The sequence below is a fragment of the Numida meleagris genome, chromosome 1, assembly GCF_002078875.1.
Source record: "Numida meleagris isolate 19003 breed g44 Domestic line chromosome 1, NumMel1.0, whole genome shotgun sequence".
Classification (NCBI taxonomy): Eukaryota; Metazoa; Chordata; class Aves; order Galliformes; family Numididae; genus Numida; species Numida meleagris.
Genome location: NC_034409.1, coordinates 49,266,609 through 49,288,766, shown reverse-complemented (window position 1 = coordinate 49,288,766; position 22,158 = coordinate 49,266,609). Strand labels below are relative to the sequence as shown.

The 22,158-nt window shown below is 43.9% G+C and overlaps 1 protein-coding gene across 6 annotated transcripts in view; it reads left to right on the top strand.

The window, feature by feature from the left end:
• The window catches only part of GRIN2B (glutamate ionotropic receptor NMDA type subunit 2B), a 265,833-nt gene that overhangs the window by 122,716 nt on the left and 120,959 nt on the right, over positions 1 to 22,158 (top strand). Inside the window, exon 1 of one of the 6 annotated variants that reach the window (XM_021377983.1) lies at positions 835 to 1,020. The exons of 4 other annotated variants lie outside the window; for them this stretch is intronic. The gene's annotated coding sequence lies outside the window, so the exon portion shown is untranslated. Of the gene's footprint in view, positions 1 to 834; positions 1,021 to 2,205; positions 2,350 to 22,158 lie in introns of those variants that run through there. One more of the 6 variants, XM_021377897.1, reaches the window with a different exon arrangement.

Below are 22,158 nucleotides of genomic sequence, written 5' to 3'. Positions count from 1 at the left end.
CCAAATTTTTCCAGTTTCCAGAACAAAAGCCTGTAAACAGTTGTACTTGAAACACATACAGGCCTTACTCTCATGCTCCCCTCTTCTCTGTATTTCTCCTGGAGGACGAAGCACTGACACTGTGGTACAGTAGCACACAGTCTGGTATGTAGCCACTTTATAATATCAATACTGGGAATTACATCTGAAATATGCAAACATCCCTTGCACAGGGAGGAAAAGGAAAACAGCAGAAAGAGTTGATCTTTGATTCTACAACCTATGATAGGACAAGGGGGAATGGTTTTAAGCTCAAGGAGGGAAAGTTTAAGGTAGTTGTCAGGGGGAAGTTCTTCACTGAGAGAGTGGTGAAGTGCTGGAACAGGCTGCCCAGAGAGTTTATGGATGCCCCATCCCTGGAGGTGTTCAAGACCAGGTTGGATGGAGACCCGGGCAACCTGATCTAGTACCGGATCTGGAGGTTTGTGGCCCTGTGTGTGGCGGGGGGATTAGAACTTGATGATCCTTGGGATCCCTTCCAATCCAAGCCATTCTATGATTCTGTGAAATTCAGTCATCAGTTTAGCTTACTTAAAATTTGCCTATGATTTGACTGGGATGGTGGTGGACATGTTACCGTGTCCAAGCATCCTTTGACTTGAGTGTTCAGTCAGAAGAGGACATAGGATATAAACTCCTACCCTCTCTTGTTCCATTTCTGTACCAGCAGCTCCAGGAACTCCTGGCTGGCACCTCCTAGAGAAGGGCAGGATCCTCGAAGCATGCCAGAGGCATTCTGCTGCCCTCTATGAGCTCTCCCTTCAGCCACCCAGGCAATTATGGCACACTGTGATGGGTCAGAAGCACTGTGTATGCCTGCACTGAGGCAGTGGTTTTTGTGTGTGTACCGCCTATGGAACAGAAGTGCGCACAGCAGCCTGTGACAGCATGGATGTGCAAAGTCATAGCCATGTGGTTTGTGATGCTGCATGGTACTGAGAAGGAAGCAGGGAGGGAAGTGCAGCACTGAAAGCCCCACACGTGAGTCCCCTGATCTGCTTGTTGCCTTGGGGAGTGCTCCCAGCCCAGCTGCATTCCCTTAGCCCTCAAAGCGAGCAGGCAGGGGAGGCACAGCACCTCACTGCCTTGGAGGGCTGTCAGGGTGATGGTAATAGTAAGCGATAACTCACTGCAAGAGCTGCCAGCCTTATAAATACCAAGCCTATGGCAGTAACAACAGGATGGGCCTTAGTCATATGTTGGGGGGAGGATTTTGGAGAATCCTCGGGGGCTCCTGGCTGCATTGTCAGAGTAGCACCCCCTGTGTGCCAGGGATGTGAGCAGAGCTGGGGTTGTGCCTTCTCCCAGGAGCTGCCTTCCCTGGGGAATCAGCTGCCCCTCTCCCCCTGCGGAGGAATTGTCTTCTGCTTAATAAACGTCTGCTTGTAATATTCTGAAACAAGGAGGCTAATCAAAGCCCCTGTTCCGTGGAATAGGGATGCTAAGTGACAAGATTAATTTCAGTAATCAAGCAGCTTAATTTGGACATTTTTTTTTCCCCTTCTCTTTTCCGTTGCTAATGGAAATTGAGGCAAATCTCATTCTGGAAAGACACTCCTTCCCTGCCTGGTAGCACCACCATCCAATTCTGGAAATAGTTGCATAGGGACGGGAGGAGGGACAAGAGAGGACTGGGAAAGGGTCACAAAAGACAGTGTCAGGGAAGGTGTGTGGACTGCTATTGCTGATGTTTCTCAACCATCTTCATTCTGGAAAGCTCCCAAAGTGTTTTATAGGCTGCGTTGCAAAGGCTCCAGTCAGCACTGAAATGCAGTCATCTTGTCTGGATTGCAGCAAGTCTTTGGAAGGACATGGAAATCTGACAGTGTAGGAAAGGGCAGGCGAGCAGGTAGCTGTGATAACACTGAAGGGAAATGGTTAGATGGAAGCCTGTGCAATGGGATGGGACTTAGCTGAAATACACCTGTGGCTGGGAGGTCTCACTCCAGCAATTAAAAAAGAATTAACTTTCATCCTCCAGTGAAGCGGAGCATTGAGAGCCCCTTTCCTCCTCCGCTGGGTGCTGCCAGCACAGCCTCCTGCCGCACTGGAGCGCAGTGTCCTCCCCCTGCCCACCACCACCTCGCTGCCCCCAGCCTCCCCATGGGAGTCATGAATCTCTGATGTCACAGTGAGCTGAAGGCGTTTGTCCCTGAGCATCTAGGGAACCTCTGTATTGCCCCCCACTCCAGTGTCAGAGGGTGATGGAGAAGATTGGGAGAACACCCCAGAAATGTGCTTGGTGCTGAGGCAGGAAGATCTGAGTCCCTGCTACTGCCTCGTGAACTGACCCTTCTTCTGCCATCACAAGTGAGACAAGGAACAGTTCCCTGAGGGGCATAGCAAAGCTTAGGACTGAGTAAAGCCCTGGGAGGTGGTTATCTGGGGGTAGTTTTGTGCTGACCTGAAGGGTTAGGTGTGTGTGTGGGCAGGCAGGAGAGGACAGTCTAATAATAGCTATTTACTCATTCCGACGCCTGTGATCTGAGGAAGCCTGGACAGGCACCCAGTGGCGTGTGACAGAGCCCTCCGGAGCGAGCCGAGTGGGTTTAAGGGAATGACGTCCTTGCCTGAGGCAGTGAGGTTTCAGGTCTGGCAGCTTTCCATGCCAGCCTCTCCAGTCCCCCCCATCAGTGCTCTTCTGGCGCTGGCACCTCTCTCATGCCCCCCTTCCCTTTGCCTCTCTGTGAGGGGGATCTTTAACTTGGCTATGCCTCCTGCCATCTTCTGGCTATCGATTTTTTGGAGACAATTCGTGACGTTCCTGACCCCCCTTCCTTTTTTTCTCCTCCTTCCCTTCTCCCTCTCCCTCCTGCTGTCTTGTTATTATGTATTGCAGCTGCCCGGAGGATTTTAAATAGACCCATAATCGCACAGCAGCTCCTCTTGGAAGTTTAAATATAACCTTCTTGTTAATCTCGCGTGTGGCAGCAACACAGCACCTGGGGAAGGGAGTAATGGACAAGCGCTAACCCACGGCTATACATGACGACTGGGAAGGTGCACCATTTTTTCCTTTGTGCCCTCTGCCTTGAAATTATCAAGAAATTACCTGTTTGTTTTAACCAGAATAGCTCTAAGGCTGGTGCAAGATGCCAAATGGATGATTTTTGCGGGACAGTTTTCTTAATCACCATCCCAGGTGCAGCACAAATGAAAGTGGCCCATAGCCACCTCCCATTCTGTCCCCTGCTGCAAGAAAGTCCCACCTGGAGGCAGAGTGCAGCTCAGACCTCATCCACTCTTTGCTTCCTTGCAGAAGCGTGCTCATAGGACTGACAGAGGTGTTTTGGAGAGATGGGGACACTTATCAATAGGCAGCCAGGCAAAGATCCTGCATTTGGGTTTTTCTTCCCAAAGCAGAAATGGGCTTATCTCAATCTCATTTCTAGCTCTCCAAATAACTAAATTACCCCTCAGACTGGAGTGTGGTTTGTTGAACATCATAGTTTGGTGACACTACAGAAGAGATCACAATTAATAATGGATTTTCCCGAAGGACCTGTTCTAAAAGGGCAAATCTAGTGCTCACCAGCCCATTAAATGTGCTGAGACACTTTCAAACAATAACTGTTGCCTGTTGCTTTAGGCTAACAGGATCCCTACTCTTCCTGCATCCCAAATGCAGTCATCTTCTTGTAAAGAGGGATGGGACGTGCACCAGGGATGCTGTCCTAATTGGTTCTTGTGCTGCAGTTTGTTGGGTGGAGGATTTATCTGGCTGTTCAGAGATGTGGGCTGTTTCCTCTAGTCTGCTGAGCTGGTGCGTACTGGGAAGGTTGCTTCTATACTTTAGTTTCCTCTTCTGTAAAAAAAAAAAGGGGGAACATTGACATTTAATTTATTTTGAACAGTGCTATAGAAAAACTGAGTATTATTATCTAAATATCCAGAATAAAAAAACAGTACTATTGATGCTAAATTTTCCATCCATTTTAATAATCCAGCTATAGTAATTGCTAGAGCTGGGGGACTAATTCACAACACATAATTTATTCAGTGAATTTAGCTTCTTTTTTAGGCTCATGGAATATCAATTGTGCAGATCATAATTTCCTCAAATTTATTTGAACTTACTCAGTGAACTTTTTGGAAAATATTTACTCTGTGGATTGATACAGGCTGCATTACTTAATTATGGTTGGTCAGAGAGCTCTATTTGGTATTGTTTCTGTTCCCTTGTTGAATGAGCACACAAGGACTTCTGGCTTGAATACTTGCATATGAACGTGGAAGATGTATGCTTCTGCAAGTTTTTGCATATTTCCATTCATGAATATGCAGGTAGAACTTGTGTACAGGAGCACTGATGGCAAACAAACACAGACAAGCTGGGTCTAAGCAATTTTACATTAAAAATATGAATGAAAAATTTTAAAGGGCCTAAATTACCAGGACAAAAGTCTAATTTTACACCAAAGTAACCTAGTCCTTGGTGAATGGCAATAATGATATGTTGAGTAAGAACCCAATAATTTACTTCTTTGCTTCTTTCTGCTGCTCAGTACCACAATTTCTTATAGTAATATAGTCCCCAGCCTGGATCTATATTATATGAAGACCGTTTTTTAATATATATATATATTTTTTAACTGGCTGTATTCATGTGATACCCACTGTAAGTGTGCTCATGTTCTGCAAGGGACTGTCTGAATGGGAGACTTGATTGTCTCACTTCGACAAGTTACCTATTTCTGACCTGAATCCCTTGCTCCCACCTCTCAGAAATGAGATGAAGTGTAGTGTGGTTAATCGGAAACTTTCTAAACCCGAGAATGTTAAAGGTTTCCACATGTCTGGGTCTGGCTTATGGTTTTAGGAGTGTGAAGGACATTTATGCCTGCTTATGAGTAGTATAATCAATGCAAAGTGGAACATGTAACACGTAGGAAGAACGGATAGCTTTGAAGACTGTGGTAATAGAAATGATTTGAAAAGCACTAGTGTGAAATCTAAAGATGTGCAGGTAGAAAGATCTACAATGCTTGGTTTGGATCCATGCAGTGGAACCCATGCTAGATCTGAAGGACTTGAGCAGGGAAAACTGTTCAGAAAGTGAAGCACTAACATACTTCCATTTCTTCTATCTGGTCTGGGTGAGTTTGCACAGTCTGCTGGCCTATTTGGGAAAACTCTTTTTTACTCCTACTAATTGATCCACAAAACAATGTGATTATCAGTTGGAAGCAAATGAAGAAGAGAAAAAAGTGGGAGTGTTATTTACTGGTGTGATGACTGAGCTTTCGATATGAGACATCAGCATAAAAGGCAATTATGCTCCTAGGGGCCAGGCAGGATATTCCATACCAAGGCAGAGAAGTATCAGTATCAATATGAAAGGTTCTACTGTAATTTCCTCTGGGTAAAATTCTGTGTATAATTCCAGTTATCCCAATTAAAGCAAAAAGAAGCCAGAAAAGTACCTGTTAATCAGAGAAGGGAGAACATGTTTTACAAGAGGAGATTAAGACTATGTGGCTTGTCTAACCTGGCAAAAGGCAGGATGAAAGAATATAAAAGACTGCCTTCCACTAAAACACGAGCAGGGGAAAACACTTAGGCAGTAGGAGAGCTCTTTAACTCAAAGAGCAACCGCATATTAACTGGTCAGGAACAGGTTCCAGCAGAAAGTCATCAGTACAGAGTGATTCTGCCCCAGCTTCCAAACAATGCAGGGAAAGCAGGGAGCCTAACCCCTCTTCAGCAAAAGCATGACAGGTTCCTGAAAAGAGTAATATGGAGAGGCTGTCTGGAAGAGCAGGGCTGGGACATCCTTTCCAGACTGCTGTTCCTTAATTGCATCAAGACCCGTGCAGGCACTCCGTTCTTCAGAATTAAAAGGACTTTAATTCAGTTTAGTTCAATTTTCTTCTAAGGGTTGCTTTAATTTGGAGGAACTGTGTCCATTCAAGGCTAATGTGATTTAATGAATACATGCTAAACTCACAACTTTAGTTAATTTGGATTAATTTTCCCAATCATTCCTCTGTGTACAATCCTTAAGACATACGGTAGAAATGGTCAAGAAATCACGAGCACTTCAGACCTGCTCACGATTGAGCTACAAGCCGGCAGGGACTTTTTCTGACTGCAGGAGGCCTGGAGAAACATTTGGCCATGGCCAGTGCACTTCTCCCTGCTTTGCCCTCAGGTTCCAGGCCCAGATCTCCTGGGCCTTGAGGAGCACAGGAGCTGAATGAGCTGTGGGTGCCACACGGGTCACTGCCAGAAGGATGAAGCGATGGCTGGTGTGTCAGCATGAGGATTCAGTGGTACACAGCTCGGCCATGAAGGCAATGTGCTGCCGCAGCTCTGCATGTTGCCATGGGAACAAAGTTGGATTCGTAATCGGGAAGCACATTAATGTGGATGTGAGCATGCCGTCTGCTGTCCTCTTGGCCTCTTGCCTCCTTAGGCCTGGCCTGGTCACCACTGGGAGAGGAGCTGCTAGGGAGGGAATCCACTGGGCTGAGGGACACAGGAGAAGGGTCCCAGGTGGGTCTGAGAAACTGCAGTCGAGATGTTTCCTGTTCCTCATGGAGTGGAGAGTAACCTCTGCTGAGGTGGAGGGGGCACAAGTAGCCTGAGAAGCTGGCAGCAGGCATAAGTCCTATGGCAGCTGCAGTGGGAAATGTCCTGAGATATTGGGTACCCAGGTGGAATGCATTGCTGCATGGCATGGTGTAGGCACATGGGCAACACCAGCTGGCTAACTTGACATGGTTGATGACAATCATGTCATCACAAATTTAGCTCAGTACCACTTTTCATCTTTATGGATCCAAGCTAATACTTCTACAGGGTACTGATGTTCTGTGGGGGCTTACGAGGCTGACCAGGCTTAGCTCTGGCATCTCTGACTGTGGCATTACACAATCCAGGCATGCCTTTAAGAGCTCTGGAAATGTGAGGAGGCTGTTGGGAAGTTGAAACAGTTGTACAGTGTGATAAAAAACAGTTTATGCAGATACGGGGGAGCAAACAGATCCTGTCAAGTGTACGAACTCTGCATTAAGTACATCTACTGATAAGAAATGATCGCTAAATGAAAGTCTTTCCAGTTGTAATACCTGTAATACCCATTCAATACCTGGAGTGGAACACTTCAGGGAGAAACTAGAAGCTATAGCAAAATCTCTTGGTGCTTCAAGAAGCAGTAGTCTCATTTCAGAGTCCACAATGAATGCACAATGCTGTTAAACTCTGAGGTGGTTTGGTGCAAGCTGCAGGCTGGAAAGGGCAGCCCACTCACAGTCCTGAAAAACTCCTTGCCAAGACTCACCTTGAATGGGACTGGTTTGCATCTTCTGTCCACATCCCAGAAGGAGGGATTGTGAGCAACCTGCTTAAAGTCTTCCCGCTTTTTCTATCTGAAATGTTGTTCATCTTTACTTTAGATGGTAAATTGTTGGGCAGCGTCATTTTGTGCTCTTAAAATGTTGCCATCACTGTACCTGGAGGACTGAGGTCTTCCTCTGTTGATGTCCACTCACACAATTGACCTTGTGCAAGGAAGTAAACTGCCCTGTTTGAGGAACCCTGAGAAGGATTGAGTCCAAAGGCAGGAGGGTTTGTATGATTTATCTCTGCTGAAACAGACATGCTGGTGCTAATGAAGTGAAATAACAGTCTTCTGAGGACCCAAGAATTTGCGTGCTGCATAGCAGTGAAATAGGAGAATATGTAATGGGCTGTGCAAAGTCACACACAGCAGGAGGAACTGAAGGGAAACTCGTGTCCCTCATAAGGGAGATTTAGGACCCTCAGCCATCTATATATGAATAGAGTATGTATGTTTTAAAGCATGCAAATGCACAAAAATGTTACATATTCTTTCTTCCTTGGATATCCTAGGAATGTATTAAAATGAGAGATTCCACGGGAAAGAAGGCCAATGAGGAATATCAGCGTTTTCCTACTGATAAATACAGAGGTTGTATCTGTAACCTACTGCTGCATGCATGAGGAGGCTGACCACACTCTCATTTCCACCCATAGAGAAGTCTGGACTTTGAAGTTAGTGGGATTAGCCTGATGAATGAGAGAAGGAAGAGATCTATTAGCAGCTCTTAAAATAGAATCATAGAATCATTTAGGTTGGAAAAGGTCCTTAAGATCATCAAGTTCAACCATTCACCTAGTGCTACAAGTCCATCACGAAACTGTGTCCCTAACTGCCATGTATCTTAAATACCTCCAGAGGTGGCAACTCCACCACTTGCCTGGGCAGCCTGTTCTAATGCTTGACCACTCTTTCTGTGAAAAAACTCTTCCCGATATCTAATCTAAGCCTCTACTACTGCGACTTGAAACTGTCAACCTATTGCTTGTCACCTGAGAAAAACAGCGGAATTTACTGCAACCTTCCTTCAGATAGTTGTAGAGAGTGATGAGGTCTCCCTTAAGCTTCCTCTTCTCCAAACTGAACAATGCTAGTTTCCTCAGCCACTACTCACATGTCAAGTTTTCTAGCCCTTTCACCAGCTTTGTTGCACTCCTCTGCACATAACTGATCAACTCAATATATTTCTTGTAGTGAGGGACCCAAACCGAACACGATAATTGAGCTGTGGTCTCACCAGCATCGCATACAAGGGGACAGTCTATTCCCTGGTTCTGCTGGCCACACTACTTCTGATCCAGGCCAGGCTGCCATTGGCCTTCTTGGCCACCTGGGCACACTGCTGGCTTATGTTCAGCTGGCCATTACTGGAAAACAAAGCAAGAGCAGCTGAACCCACCAAATGAGCTGTAGAACACTGGATTGATATGTCCCATGCAATGTACTTCATTCACCAAGCATACTCATTCTTCAGGGCTACATGTGTTGGAGACTGCTGGTGCCACAATGATGAATATACATACTTCTTTGTTTCTTTCACTCTTAGCACATGGAAGAGAAGGATGTCCTCTGAGATGAAGGGTGCACAGCTGCTGCTGCAAGTTCCTGCCTGATGCAGATGGATGCATAGTGTAGGGATGTACACATTCTACATCCATCAAGATAATGAAGAGGTTGAGTTTCTTGCACTAGCCTCCAGACTTGAAGGAAAGGGTTTTCAGCTGAGTACTTCTCAGGAAGCAGATATTCAGAGGTTTTGCATGAAAAGGAGAAAAAGCACTTCTTCATAAGGTGCAGGAAGCTCAGAAAGGATACCCTGAAGTTAGATGACCAAAGTGATGAATTTCTCTCAACTTCCCAAATTGTTTAACCGCACTCTGAAAAAAATCTTTATGAGGCTATTCCCTTCCCACAAGTATTGGTTCTTCTGACCTGTCTAAATGAAAGATATGTGGGTTTTTTTTTTTAATAGTTGACGACTTGCCTCCATAAAAGATGAATCCTGAAGAACAGTACTTTGTTGGGTAGAATAAGGTCTATTAAATGTATGTCTCTGTTCCTTTTCCCCATAATTTGACGGCATTAAGCTCTCTTCACCTGGGGTGTGACCAGGGCTGTGTAGTGAGCCAGCTGTGTAATCCTTGGCTTCTCTCTGACAGTACTAACCAGAGGCCTAATTAACTGTGAACGCATGTGTGGTGATGTAGATGCTAATCCTCAATAAAGCTAGACTGCACCATCACCTCATTTCATAGGAATCATTGTCAAATGGTAATCCACTCCAGGCGCAGCCGGCCTGAGTTGGAGTGGAACTGGCACATTGGAGATGAGGCAATTTGCCTATCTTGAGCTATCATGCATGTAGAGTTGCCTACGTGCATGTGCCCATGTTTCCCTCTTTCTCTATACCTACATGCACTAAAGAACCTGGAGGCAGCACTGTACAGGACGATGGGAAATAATGAGACAGAATGAGACAAAGTGGAAGGAAAAGACAAAGCATCACAGCCAACGGCTCTTTGCTTGCAGGAGGTGCATTACTGGATGTGGCTTTTTCTTTCCCTTCTCATATTCTTATTTGTTCATCTTTTATCACAGGCCCTAGCCGGGCAATGTTCAAACTGAATAGCTCGTTTGTCCCCAGCTTACTGTAGCTCCTGCTGATGCTTCCATCTACTTCCCACTCCCCCGTTGTGCTGGAGTGTGTCGTTAAGAAAGAGGACAGACAACAGGAGATGCAGGAAAACAAGATGCATTTGCTTTGCCTTTGAATCAGTCAAAGAATTATTTCTATACTTTACACGTCTCACCCTGGCTTTCATTCTCACAGATGCTTTTGTTACTTTTATTATTAACGGTCAGCAGAGGCAAATTCTTTTGCTGCTCCATCAATCCCTTTCTCTGCTGTGCTGAACTTCAACAGAAACGTCATTACCTTGTGTGCATGTGTGATCTTGAAAAAGATATCGCAGTTGAAGCCCAGCCTTGGTTTTGTTTAAAGTACAAAACCTAATATAAATAGAAAAACTTAAAATACAAAAGGAACACCTTATTTAGTATGCTGCTGTTTTTGAGTTATGTCAAAGGCATATTGAATATATAGGTGGCACCTTCTATTAACAGGCAGGTAAGTTTAAAAAAAATAGAGTATTCAATTACATGTGCTCTGGCACAGAGCTGAGCTGACTGGAAATGAGCTCGTTGACGTTTGTTGCCCGAGAGAAGAGAAAAAGAGAAATTCTGAACTGAAACATGGCATCCTTATTCCAAAGTCAGATGGACTGATTCCCTTGCTAAATCCTCTTCACTGAACTATGAAGAGTGCCAATGTTCATCTGCTTAGAGCATGGAGATGGATAAAATGGTCGTTCCAGCACCAATCACTGTAGCAGCTGTGAATATGAAATGTTCCTGGAACTGTGGGGAGACTGCAAGCTTTACAAACTCTGCAGATCTCCTGTGATCCACTCTTTTACAAATAATGAAATTCCAATTCACCGGAGTTCAGAAATGGCTTTTCCTAAAATAGCAGTTTTGTGACAATTTCTGTCTCACTCTCATAACATCAAGGTGTATGGCAAATAGTTGTTAATCATCAGGACAAAGAAAAGGAAGTAAAGAGCTATGATCCCAAAACAAAATAATGGGAAGCAATAATTCAGCAGGTGTGAATTTGGCAGAACATCCTGCAAATGTTTGGATGGACGTGTGTGCATGCAGGGGACTTCATGTATTTGTCTGAAAAGCTGTAGGTAACCTCTTAGTGAAGTTCTGAGACTTAATAGATGGGAGCTCAAGCAGAACATTTGGGGAGGGAGATTCTTTCCTTTCTAATATCTGTGTAAATAACTCCATGTGCTTTATTGGTCTCAAAGTCTACACAGTGGGTAGGAGGAGAATCAATAATTGTTTAAAACTTTGTGAATCAATTAGATGAGCAAGACAGGCATGACAGCAGATTTCTGTCACAGACACTGCTCACTGGATGACTAGGAAGGAGATCTAGACAGGGAGAAGGTAGGTACTGCCATGCTTTCATCCATCCTGGAGCACAAGAGGTAACTAGCTCTGGCCACAACCTATGCTGATGGGGATCAGGCCTTCACGCATTACAAATGGGGCTTCATGTTGAAATGCATATTGTTTGTTAAGCTAAGGAATCTTATAACACTCTTTATTGATACCATTGCTTTTTGAAACAGGGCTTGAATTCAGAGTCTGGGCCCTATGGTTTGAGAATTCACTTCTGGTTCTTATTTTTAGGCTTAAAAGCTACCCAGGAAGGTGGTGGAGCCACCGTCCCCATAGGTTTTCAAGAAAAAATAGATGTTGCATGGAGCAACATGGTTTAGTGGTATGGTGGTGATGGGTTGATAGTTGGACTAGATGATCTTAGTGGTCATTCCAACCTTAATGATTCTATTAGAGAGTCCTCATCTAGATAGAAAACCAGAAAGACTGTCATCAGGGCAGTACAGGCCAGGATTAGAACTAGTTAGCTCTCCTGCTATACTGGACATAAGGTGGAGTGTCCACTCAGTGCTAATGCATGGATGCCTTAGAGCTGTCTCAGGACTTCTGTGCCTCTTGTTGCCTGCTGGAGACATGCACATGATGTGCTAATGAAGCAGCTGCTTGCCAGCCAGATGTCTGAACAAAAGTGGACCAGGGTACTGTTTCTTCATCTGATGCCCAGGCTCTTTCTATACAATCTTGGCAGCATGAGGAAGGTGATAAAAACCCTCTTAAAACACACCATACGGAGCTGGCTTTTTTGCCTGGTGCACGGCTGGGTTTGACATTCCAGCCACTGGTGTAAAACACAGGTTGGAGTGAGCTGGCGTGAGTCATGTTGGGGGGAGTTCAGGGCAGGGAGGAGGTGTGCTCTGAGCAAGCAGCACCTCCTTACCAAAGTGATAGGATCTAATTTGGAGCATGCAGTGAAGAGTAGAGTAGATCCTCACCATCTCAGAATGCTGTATGAAATGGCTGAATGATTACTCCCAGGCTAAGTAAGAGAAAAGGTGGGCTGGGAGTCCAACCTCCCTTCTTCCTGACTCTCAGGGCAGCCTCAAGGCAGGAAGCCAGTGACCTTGGCTAACCAAATAAACCTTGCTGTACATGTGTGCTTGAATTCCCAGGTAAGAACAGTGCATGAATACAGGGAAATAATAACAGGGAATCAAAGGAGCATATATACTCCTTATGTCCCTCTCCCACCATGGTGGAAAATGGGGCCAAGGAGCATAGAGGCCGTTGAGAACTACCTGGAGGAGGAGGCCTGGGTGTGCAGAAGGATGAAGGGATGTCCTGATTTCTGTAGGAAAGAGACAGTGTCTTTTCTTTGTGGATTTGGGTTTGAGTACCTCAGAGTTTTGCAGACTCCTTCTACCTCAGACGCCTTAGATCACACCCTTCACTCTATCTTGGGGGGAAGTGAAGGTGTTGATTGGCCTTTGTCCCTTTTGAGAGAGATGAGAGCTCTTCCTGGTCATGCAGGTTAGAGTGGACTAAGAAGAAAAGGGGTACTATCTTACCCAAGATCTTATCTCCAAGGAGCCTCAAAAATTACCCATTTCCTTACCCCAGAGACAACGAAAGACCAACCACGTAGGTGAGCATCCCTAAGAAGTCCCAGCAAACTCTACCTCCCCTTGGTCACCCAGCACAAGAGGTCTGTGTGGGTACCCTGTCAGGACTCCTCTTCCTGAGCATCTCTGCAGTCCCAGCAGGCTGCCAGTGAAACTGGGGTGGGTGGGTGGGGTAACAATGCCCAGCCCCAGCCGTCACAGCTCTGACACCAGTGGACATGCCATATCCTGTACAGTACTGCAGGGAGCAATGCAACGCCATCCTCTGTGGCTGCCAGCATCCAGCATCAGCTCTAAGGAGCTTATGGCCGTGGCTATATTACGTGTGTGTGGTTGCCAGGGAAACACTGGTTCTGAACTGGAACCAAAGCAGTGGGGGCTGGAACTCTTTTTCTCTCTCTCTCTCTCTCTCTCTTTTTTTTTAACATTTAGAGGCAGCTAGGTATGGGGCAGTGGGAAATGTGCAGTCTCTGTAATCTAGTCAGATCTCAGCTCTTGATTTTGCCTCCATTTTGAAAAGGCTGAAACCTCTTACTGCTCCTTAGCTTAAGGAGAGTGAAGGTCACAGCTACACAAGCTTTACTTTTAGCTGCATGCGCACATTGCACTCTGACCTAACGGAGACAAGCCAGCTCTGATCCAAAGGGTGTGTAAACCATTTTGGACCCTAAAAGCAGTCTAAAATGGTTAACAAGGACAACATCTAAGAAAAGATTAAGTCTTGTTCAACATTACCTTAAATTGACTACTTTACTTTGTGGTCCATCCAGCTCAGAGCATGAGCACAGTTAACTTCACACTGTCCATAAAGGCTGAATAGACCTTGGCATCACCGGTGCTGCAGGTGCTACTTGTGAGGACTCAGAGGAACTAATAGATTTTCCCACTAAACATTACTGCTTAAATAAGTAATGCAGATTTTGTGAGAAAGGAAGGCATCAGTACTTCATGACTGAGAAGAGGAACGAAGGCCCTCACAGACAAGGTCTGGGTCTAGTATACATGGCTGGGCTGCAGTGAGAAGAGATCTTCATCTCCTGAGAGACTCAGATGGCATTGGGCACATTGCTGAACTTCCAGGGCTTATCTAAATAGACTCTGTGAACCTTTGGAGGTTCAGCTCATAATCAGGTTTGCTCATAATAAGAGACCAAAGGAATATTTGATGAAATGGAAGAGCAGCTAATTTAGAAATGATAAAAAGGAATAGTATTCCATCCCAGATATTTCATTTGCAAAATTTATTCAATGACATCTTGCCAAATACTGTGACTGGACTTTTTTAAGAGTGCTGGATAGTTTTATGGCTGCTATTGATTGATATGGCTATACCAATGACATTCCATTCAGCTTGCAGTCAAAATTCAGTCCTTAGTCTGGAGAGTATGGCAGCCAGAAAAGAATCCCTGGGCAAACACCATGATGTAATTGGATGGATGAGTAATGGGGCAGTCTGGCTTTCCTCTAACGGTTATAGGCTGGCCATATCAGGATATTAAGCCAATTAGTGGTCGTGTCTGAGCTGGGAGAGGGAGAACAAGGCCTGTGCTGTCTAGTGTGGTAGTAACATGACATAAGGGGAATCTACCATCTGACTGGTGGTTTAATCCAATAGATGTAAGCTCACCAAACAAGGAAGCACACACATACAGAGGTGAAAATGGAAATGCAACAGGCCTGATGTGAAAATTGTTTATCCTGGCAGCTTGCTAACTGATGTTTCCCCTCTGTGGAAAAGTGCTGGCATCCATATGTGATGCTCTGAGAAGCTGGTATGGAATACCATCGTATACTAGTCTGGCTTGACCAGTGATTGCATATAAAATTCGTAGATGTGGATCCTCCACATTTGGCAAACGGCCTTTGGGTTTTTTTCAGAATTGTATACACTGGACAATGATCCTGATCTGCTTGGCTCTTTCATTTTTTTATTAACTGCATGTAGTAAGGTGAAACATTCCTAAGATAAAGTTTACAAAATTTAGAGAATCTCTTGTTTCCTCTTCTGCAAAATGTTTAGAATGAATTATTTCTGCAGACTCTTACATGGAAACTGGAAAACACTTAGCTGTTTTCAGCCCTTGAGTCATCCTTAATCAAAAACTTTTTATTGTGGCTTTCAGGAGCTACTTGGAGCCTGAGGACTTCCACAGGTGTCCCTGGGCTAGAGTTTGGCAAGAAACCAGTTTTCACTACTACTAAGAGATTAATGCCCAAATCATGTTTGGAGGCTGTGTATATGATGATACTTAAGTTAATGTCACTATACATGTGAATCTTGGATACCCTTTATCGGGGTATCAAAACTGAGCTACACTGGCAACTCTAGATTTGTTATTGCAGTAATTCTCAGCAGCCACAAGGGATGACTGCTGCCAGAGAAGTCCTGGAGAGTCAGCAACCATTCTCCTGAGTGCTGCAGACCTTCTTTCTTGGCCACTTGGAAGCTCTTCCTCCCAGGGACCGGGACAGCAGAATGCTCAGCTGTAATAGAGGGTTCTTTTAGCCGTCTAATAATTTGTCACAGTGTAACTGGTTTTGTACAGTATTCAGCCTGTCAAGGCCTCCTGATACCTTGTCAGTCTGGGCTTTTTCTTTTTTTGCTATGGCAAGTTTCAAATTGTTGTGTCAGCAGTGTAAAGAGTGAGGCCTGGTCTCCTCTTGTTTTGCATCGTATGTCCCTGAAACACAATTTTCCAGCTATAACAACCTTAATTTTCCTTCCTCTTTCTTGTGATATCTTTTAGTATGTTGGCTTGTTGCGTGCCACATGGGTGCACAATGACCAGGCAGTAGCTGACTGTGTTTTGAGTCCTGACTGCCTTTCCATCAGTGGGGACACAGAAAAGTGTCTCTCCCTTTTAGTCATCCACCAGTTTTTATAATCACTTCTCTGTAATACCATCTTTGAGATGTGTCCTTCTGCCTAATAAGGCCAGTGCATTCTGTAGTTATTACTAGAACATGTGAGGGAACTGATAAATGATATGGTTATACAAACCACATTTACGTATCTAACAAATTCAAACTTCCCATTGATAGCACTTTCCCAGAGCAGCTCTGAAGATTTACACCAAAAACAAGTTGCTCATCAGAGAATCAGAGCACTGGGAAAGGATTGCAGGAGGTCATCTGCTCCATCTGCTGCACAAGCCAATATCAGTAATAACCCAGGGAATCTATTGCACTAAGAAAGGAGAGTTTTGAAATCCTACTAAATAATATCAACTAGGAAGATTGTCATCAACAAATGATAGATTCTAACATCCTCCAACTTTACTTTGAGTAGGTTTTGTTGTGAATGTGTGTTTTTGTGGAAGTGTGTGTATGTGTGTGTGGTGGATGCAGAGATGCTGTTCTAGAACCCAGTCCCACCATGGGGGCATTGTGTCATTGTGTTCTCACACATCCTGCTGCAAGCACTCAAGTAAAGGACTCACAGGATGAGGCAGAACACAATATTAAAAACAGAGTTTTATTGTATTGAGTTGTTGAAAACTAAATAAAAAAATTAAATGTGAGGAGAAAAAACAAATAAACAGAAAATTCTGTCTCCAGGCTAGCTTGAGGCAGTGATGCATTTGTGGTAAGAATAAACAGAAGTAAATGAACACTTAAGCAACAAAGATTCTGATTTCCTGTCAGATTTGTTGTAACAAACGGACTCAGAAATATAGAAAATTTAATTATAAGACTTTGAACTGTTGCAGCATTTTCCATCATGAACAATAAAACTCCCAGTGAATCAGGTATCCCACCAGGACTGTGACAAATAGGTACACAGTGGTGTCTCAATTTTGAAGAAAAGAAGTACTTCGGTAGGGAAATTAAGGTCTGTGTTTTCCCAGAAGTTATTTGGTTCTTGCTTACTCCTTTTTGCCCCTACAAAATCTGTGGTAGGCAGGGCTGCAGTCTAAACAAGAGGCAGCTCTGTGTGATTTGTCTGTAGGTCATAGAAGAACTTTGCAAATCAAGACAGTACTAAAGACACATGAACAGCTTTTCTTCTAAATCAGGAAAATGAGAACAGAGTTCTGGAAAGGGATAGTGGCCTGAGTCATGAGGATCATAACTGGGGCACTGGAAAGGAAGAACTGGGCTGACCCCAGTTAATAAATTGTGGCTGTACAGAAGCCCTATTAGTACATCAGCAAATGGGGTTAGGTATAGAATCGTAAAATCATATAAGGCTTGGGTTGGAAGGCACCTTAAAGATCATTCAGTTCCAACCCCTGCCATTAGGGTATACTGATGTTTCTTAAAGCCTAACACAAGGGAAACACTCCCAGAGCAGTAAAAATTGCATTTCTTTTACACCTATGCAAAGATAGCAGCCTAGGGCATTTTGCAAAAAATAAATAAATATATATATATATATATACACGTATATTTATCCAAATATGAAAAGCAAACATGTGCTCCTGACATGCTCCTCACTCAGATTCCTTGTGCATAGCTTGACACACCTGGCCCTTGTGGGGTCTGGCACTTGCACTAAACTTGCTACGCAACTTGTCCACCAGTACCAAAAATCTGTTCAAGGCTCAGCAATCATGTCAACTCAGCATGACGCAGAACCAGATTCCATTTGAATCATCTGCACAGAGGAAACTTAGAAGGAGAAATAAAACGTTCATCTCCTCAATTCCTGAGTCAGCATCTATGAGTGGCCCACTGCAACTCTTCTTAGGGGTCCTGAGTTTCCTCTGCTTTCGGGATGTTCTCAAGTTTTGTCCATACCGAGAAGGAGTTTTGCTCTTGCTAGTAAGATGTTTGCAAGGCAGTAATTGCTTTTGCTTGCCTGGAGAATCCAGAGAGGTTGTTAGGAAGGAACTTGCAAGGAAAATGATTTGGGAACCTGTCTGTGACCTGTCACAGCTAAGGTAAATGGTTTGCTAAAGGGCAGAATTTGGTGTCAACTGATGCAGCTGCAGGAGGGCTCCTCAGGGTGGTCTGCATCTTTGCAAGAGGCTAACACCCTGGGCCTGGGCCTGGCCCAGCTCCTTGTGCACCACCTGCATGGGCCTGCCATAGAGGAACAGAAGGCACTCAAGATCTTAGAAGGTGTGGCAGCAATACTTGGTCACTCCTTGAATCTTGTGCCATCTCTACAAATCCCCCTCCATCCACATGGGAACCATCTCCAAGAGCAGTCCTCTGGATGAGTGCCTTTGCACAGAGTGCAATCCAGCCTCTTTCCCTAAGGGGTTAAACATGCTGGAGGGGGAGGCAATACTTGTCCCAGCAGCGGCAAACTTGAGCAGATTTTCTGTGGGAAGCCATCTGTCAGCTGGGGAGTGGTGCTGTGTCAATTGATCGACTCCACCTCCAGCTCTGCTCTGCAAACTATGGCTCCCTGACCTTGCAGGGCAACAGTGGGGGAGTAGTAAGATCTCTGGAGGTACTGAGATCCTGTAATGGAGCCTCTCTTCCTCCAGACTGGGTGAGGGACACCTCCGCTGCATCTTACTTTTCTCTTGCAGCAGCTAGGTATGGGGAGCCCAGGCTTTTGGGTGAAAGGCTGTAGGATGAAAACAAGCCTTTTTCCAGTAGTGAGGGGATTGTATTTCACTTGGGTGATGTGCAGCATAAGGAACCTCTTCTAACTCAAGCTACCCCTATCCCAAACATAAATCTGTCTTTTAGTAGCAATGGTGAATCGTGTTTTGGCCACTCCAAGGTGAAAAAGGGGAGGGTGAAGTATGAAATTTCTTCAGGATTAAAATAGGAGTTTGTGGTGCTATCTAAAACTTTTAATGCCTGGAGGGACAAAACATTCCTTTTTGGTTTAAAACTAATAAAACACTAATGAATCTGTAGGTAAAAAAATGTAGATCTACATCCTAAGCTAAAATCTTTCACTATTGCACCTCAGTGAGGTCAAATTCCTGCTCTGATAGCCCTGTGGTTCTTTGTCAGTTCAGGTGCCTTATCTTTTTCCCTGTTTTTCCATTAGGTGTGGTCAAAAATAAGAAGAGAATGGAAGCTGTGGATCTCAGGCATTTTTCTTTGCTTTTTTTTTTTTTCTCCCCAAATGCACTCACTGAGATTCTCATTGAGCTCCATCAGCACTTCTCCTGATTTATTTTGCGAGGAACACTTTCTTCCACACTGTTATATGTCCTTCCTTCGTCACCCCTCGTTTTTTTTTTCTTCTGAGTGCTGAATTGGTTAGGCAATGAAGAACATTTGGCTAGCCCAAATATTGGGGTGATTAAGTGCCAAAAATTATCTTGCCAAGCCAAAATCTGGGCTGGCTTGCACCTCCTGAATGCTTTCATTTTGAATAGAAGTTCCATCTTCTTGCAGCTTCTGTAGGAAAGACGCAAGAATTTGCGTAATAGCAGTTATCACATGCATGGCCAAGTGGTCTGTGCTCTTCGATTTGAGGAAGAATGCATCTGTTTCTTGGTAGAGGTGAACTGTTTAGCTGGACTGTAGTAAAGCCATCTATTTTGTGTATTGATATTTGATGCTCTGCTATGCTCTGGTTAGTGAGGAGTGCTGAATTTTCTGCCTGAGTTTTTGTGAGTGAATTTCCTTCAGCTGTGCTGTGCACTCATGTGGAATGAACTGTCAGCATGTGCTTTAGCTGGGGGATCTGATGGCGTTTTGAATCACAGGGATGGCAGTACCTCCTGCACCTCGCTACCACGTCTAGTAACTCCTGTCTGTGTATGTCCGGAGTATGCAGCCTTGAAATACTAGTGGATTTACAATCTCATGTCCCTTCTTGATCACTGAGGAAAACATCCAGACTTCTAGATCCTGTGTGTCAAATCTTTCTGTAATTCAGTAGCCAGGTACTTCAACTCTTTAGACTCTCTGCTAGAAACTGTGGAATTTTGCTCTCAATACAGAGATTCTTATGCATAAAAATAGAAAAGCTTTTGTTGAATTAATGTATACAAAAAGTAGTTCTCGCTCAGTGTAGCATTCAGTTTGCTACAGGTGGCTTGCAAAGGCACAGTGCAATGAGGGGTATTGGTGATGCTTGATCAGGCTGTCTTCAATATCAGGCAGGTGCTGTGACAGTTATTTAATCTTTCATCTGGCTTTCCTGATTTTCTCTCCAAGCTTCAAAGATAAAATGTATCTCTTTATTGAAAGAGGTTTGTATTGTTTTTTTTTCCTGAGCAGAACTGTAGGAGGGGAGGGGTGTGAATTCCAGCGATCAGAAAACTTGAACTATTTTGCACAGATTGTGAGGCTCAGTTGTTGCTCCTGCCTCCAATTTACCTTCTTTTTTCTCTTTTTTTTTTTCTTTTTGTGTACATTTATTTTTCCGATGAGTGAAGAACAGCCATAGGAGTACCTTCACGAGTGGGTGGTGGAAGTGAATAGAATTTAATCACCAGAACTCATAGGAAAGACTTGGGGATCTGAGAGGAAGAACTTTGTATAGGGCATGACCCACTGGAAGTTCGCAAAAGAGAAACAAGGCTGGTCAGAAAATCAAAGTTTTTTTTCTGGAGTTGCTGAGCTTTGGCATATTTTACCAATAGAGAAAATGGCAATAGGCAATAAAAAGCACAAGTAAAGAAGGGATGGATGAATGGGTGGATGCCTGATTAACTGACACCCTCGTAGAAAACCAGCTTTACCTGCCAGACTGTCAGAGAGTGAATTTGGTAGAGAACTGGTGTAGTGGAAATGCTAAGTCACGGCTTGAACCAGTGATTGAGCACCTGGTGGGAAGACAGGGCCACTGCAATGCACCTGAGTGACCAGAAGGAGTGGAGCCAGGATCCACCCCTTCCCAGACCTCATTTAAGGGCTGGCAGTGGAGGTAGGGATATCTTGCTGGAGATTCCTCCATACCTGAGGCCTTTGAAGCGTAAGCAGATTTTTTTTTTTTTTCCCTGTTTCTATGTCCATGGCTGCTACATTTGGGCTTATCTTCACTTGCTGCAGCCTAGAACTTTGCTACCCTGCTGTAATTGCTGTGCTTTCCCTTGCATTATAGTGTTACAGCTGGGAATGTCTTGAGATAACGTTTTGGGGCATTTGCACAATGGATTCCCCCAGTCTAAAACTTCTGACTACTTTCTTTTGGATCTCTGGTTCAGTTCTTCTGGTAGGAAAGAAGAGAGGGCTATTGTTACATTTCTATAAGTGATGATTGATTTGGAGAATTTCCATACTGTAATGTGAATCTCTGCAGAAAGCCAACATTACTTCTACCTCTTTGTTTGTTTGTTTGTGATCAAATCCTATCCTGCACAAATCAGTGGGACTCTGCAGTTGGTTCTTAATGACAGGGATCTGATCATAAGAGAGCATATTAGGAAATGCTTTTTCCATTCTGTTCCATCAAAAACTGGGTAAAAGTGGGGATTTGGATTTTACTGAATGTTTCAAAAACTGAAATGGTGGTATCTTGTGAAAACTCAGGACAAAGAAGGCTTGCACTATGCCACTGAAAAGATACAATTTGTACAAAATACCTTTTGGAGTCTTGGAAGTTATAAAATGGTGCACATTCTGATTCTTACAAAGATGAACCTGGCATAATAGAATACCAAGAGAAATAATGAATGAACATTTCCTTAAAATATAGTATAAACAAAATCCTAGATAGCTTACATTTTTTTTTTCAGCTCTAGTATGTTTTGTATTGTTCTGAAATGAGTCTTCACAGTTGTAGTACTCTGTGCTACTGCTTGTTTTGAGAGGAACTTGCAGTAGAGGTTCTCAGATCCGTTTGTGTCCAATGGTGGTGTCTAATGTAGGTGCATTTCAGTCTGGATATTCAAATTAGAATACTGTTCCAAACTAAATAAAAATCAAAGCTGCTTTGTACCCTCTTTGTCCTACATACAGTGTTGTCATAATCCTGGTATTAAAGCTGTTAATTTGTGCAAACATTGAATATTTTGCATGTATTCCCTTTCTGGCCTCATTTGTACACTGCTTGCTCTCTATCTGTTCTAATCATGCCTAACATTTGCAACATTTAAGTAATTGCAGCAACGTGCCTTTAAAAATAAATTAAGGACAGCTGGTCATAAAAAGACTTTTACTTCCTTCCCACTTGCTTCACTTTGTTAAAAATCCTTAAAATGTGGCCAAGACATGAAGTGCAAGATTCTGACTGTATGCCTCCCCCTCTTTCCATGCTCAAGGAGTTGACTAGGAATGTTGTCTATTTCCTTTGACCTATTCTTGTTTTCTCTTTCTCTTTGA